We start from the raw sequence: 3,501 nt of genomic DNA, 5'->3' as shown, positions 1-3,501 counted from the left end.
AAACGTAACGTACATTTGTAGGAAAAGGACTACTTTGGATTGAGGGCGGTCCACTCTTATAGTCTTATTCTTTCCTAAAATCCAAATTCAGTTTGGAACTTTCCTCGTGGAGGAAATGATTTCATGTGTGTTTTAGTGAGCTCTCTCTTCAAAGGACGAAAGAAGAAGTAAACAGAGTATCCGTCTTTTCTTGGGAAGGTACAAGGTATGGAGAAGACTGCACCTTCAACCGGACCTGCTGCTTATGCCAAGATATCATCAATCTTTATCTATCCCATCAAATCATGCCGTGGAATTTCTGTTCCTCAAGCACCCCTCACTCCGACCGGTATCTTTTTTTCTACTTCTTTGCATTTAACACGTTAATCCTTTGAAATATTTCCCCACTGTGAAAGGAGATTTTTTTTCACATGCGTCTGGTGATGGATAATAGGGTTTCGATGGGATCGGAACTGGGTCGTTGTGAATCAGAAAGGGAGGGCATATTCTCAAAGGGCTGAAGGCTCTTGTTGAGGTAAACCTGCCAAAGGAGGCCTTCTCAGAGGGTTGGGAACCTACCTAGAAGTCCTTTATGGGTAAGAGCAATTCATCTTACTCTTTTGCACGTGTTAAATTGTATAATGCCCATTTGAAATATTTGTAGTGATTTAATGTTTTAAAAAATGGTGTCGTCCAGCAAATCAACTTAATTAATCTTGCATGCACCTTTTCTCCCCCTTATACTCGATAAACTACATGCATCATTAGGTCTCACCTATTTTGATCACCAAGGAGGGGACATGGCCTGATATAATAATAGTCGAGAGTGGGAAGAATTGAAACCAAATCCTGGGATTAAGGTCTAGCGCTTAATACTTGGACCAAGCCCTATAACTGTTCAAATGTAAACAACATTATTTTAATAAATAATGGAAAAAAGGGTATAATATTAAAATAAAATTATTATATTTTATATTTAGTAATTAAATTGTTATTATAATAAATTCAAAGGTAATATATAATGGTTTTATAAAATAAATTTCAAGTTAATATAATACAAATAATGGTTTTATAAAATAAATTTCAAGTTAATATAATACAAATAATTATTATATCAATTATATAAAAGATCTTAAATATTTTAAATATTAAGATTATTAATCATGTATCGATGTATATAGTATTTCTTTCATGTTATTAGTGACCACCGTATTGATTCATTTTTAATATTTTTAAATATATATATATATATATAGTTTGATTTGTAGTTTTTACTAAAATATACTTAAATTATATATGTAGAAATATGGTTATATATAAATATAAAATTTTAAAGTAATAGTTAGGTTAAAAAATTAATTCATTGATTATATATACGTAATTACAAAAACTAATATCAAAATATTAAATCAATTATCTATTGATTGATCTTAGTATTAATAAAAAATGTTATTTTCTTTAAAGGTTTAGATTCGAGTAATCTCCTTTGCAAGGCGTATGTCTTGTTGTAGACTAAAAAAATCTGGAAAAAATGATATAGTAAACACAATAGGAGAGAGAAGAAATAGTACAGTGATTAATGTTATAAGTTTACCCTAAAAGAATCATTGAAATAATTTCTCTACCTTTTGTGAAAATCGTAAAAAATATAGAAATAATAAATTTCTTTTGATTCTCCCATTGAAATGCTAAGCTTTGGTTCCATTGTTCGGATTGCAGAAACTCAGATTCCCTACATTAGGTGTGGTTAATTATTCAATATGGTTAATGTCCTATGCAGGTTGCAGTTTGGTTCTATCTTGTAATCTATGCCTCTTTCTCCTTAGCAGTATAGGGATGTTCTAATATCTTTAATTTACCCTTGTCTAAATGCTAGAAGATCACCATATCCTTTAGAATTTTCATGAGGTTTTCGGTCATGACCATTATTTACTTTCATTCGCAGAAATAAAAGCCCCTGGAATGGATTTACTCAACATCTCACTTTCTAAACCACCACAAGCGGTGGCAGACGGTGTTTCAATTCTGGGATGGTCTGGCTCTGCTTTGGATGAGGGTGGTGAAGCTTCAAAATGGTTTACGGATTTTCTCGGGAAACCCAGTAGAATTGTTCGTTTTAATGCAGCGTCAGAAACTAGGCCTGTGGATCCTATGTACGCTCAAGGGCATTCCGTAATGTTTTCTGACCAATACCCATTCATGCTAACATCTCAGGTTGGTCAATGATGATGATAATAATAGTTCAATAAAGCTCAAACCTGATGTTGAGAGTATAAAATTTTTTGCAGGAATCTTTGGATGCACCGAATAAGCTTCTTAAGGAACCTGTACCGATTAATCGTTTCAGACCCAAGTATTTGTTTTTTTTCTTTTCCCTTTTAGGCTCGTACCCTTTGTTTTTATTTAGCATATGTTTTAAATTTTAATCTGCGTGCTGCTTCCATAAACATCACTTGCTTGTGATAGCATCCTTATTTCCGGTTGTGAGCCGTTTTCATAAGACCTGTGGACAGAGATAAGTCAATTCTCATTTCAAGGTGTTAAACTATGTGCCCGCTGCAAGGTAAGAAGCTATCCTTTCTGCATTTTCATCTGAATTTGCAACATTAATAACTATATATGGTCAAGCACACTCTATCCTCAAATGGCTAAGAAGATGAGTTTGCATTTATCAGGTACCTACAATCGATCAAGACAATGCGATTGCTGGCCCGGAACCGAATGAAACTTATGAAAGTGAAGTCGGATAGGGTTCTACGACCGGACAAGAAATAGCAGGGGAAGGTAAGATGTAAATTAAAAACTTTTTTGTGCTGCAATGCAATGCATGTATCCCTCCGAGTACTGTCCACGCAAACGATCCTATATAACTATTTGTCCAATGATATGTCAGGTCTACTTCGGGCAGAACTTGGTTTGCTAGGAAAGACTGTAGGTATATAGAAGATGAATGATTTTTTTTAATATCTGAATTTAATTCTACGCATATATTTAAAAGAAAAATCTACTCTAAAAATATTAGCTTAATAAAGTATTTATTAGGGGTGTATTCGGTTCGGTTCGGTTCGGTTTTTTACTAAAATTGAACCAAACCAAAATAAATGGTTTTTTAAAATTTAAATCAAAACCGAATGGTTAAAAAACCGAATTATGTGAAACTATTTTTCGGTTCGGTTCGGTTCTGTTCGATAATGCGGTTTTTTCGGTTCGGTTCGGTTTATCGGTTTTTCAATGAAAAATTCACTTGAAACTATAAATTCAACAAAAATATTTGTCTATTCGGTTCAATATGGAACAAGTGGGTTTCATATGGAAAACCCGAACAAAACCGAATCAATAGAATTGATTCTTTAAATCAACCCGAAACTGAACCGTTTAAAGGTAAAACTGAACCGAACCGTTTTACTCGGTTCGTGTTGATTTTTCGGTTTTCTCAATTTCGTTGCCCAACCCTAGTATTTATTATATTTTTAAACACTGTACATAATTGATGTCCAATAGAAGCAGAGACGGAGGGCCCTT

At 33.5% G+C, this 3,501-nt stretch overlaps 1 pseudogene; it reads left to right on the top strand.

The window, feature by feature from the left end:
• Positions 1–201: 201 nt before the first annotated feature.
• LOC120183850 lies at positions 202–2,902 on the top strand (annotated as a pseudogene).
• The last annotated feature ends 599 nt before the right edge of the window (positions 2,903–3,501 follow it).

This window comes from Hibiscus syriacus, unplaced genomic scaffold (genome assembly GCF_006381635.1).
Source record: "Hibiscus syriacus cultivar Baekdansim isolate YM2019G1 unplaced genomic scaffold, ASM638163v2 tig00112831_pilon, whole genome shotgun sequence".
Lineage (NCBI taxonomy): Eukaryota > Viridiplantae > Streptophyta > Magnoliopsida > Malvales > Malvaceae > Hibiscus > Hibiscus syriacus.
Note: the sequence above shows the minus strand (reverse complement) of the source record. Positions and strands in the feature narration are given on the sequence as shown.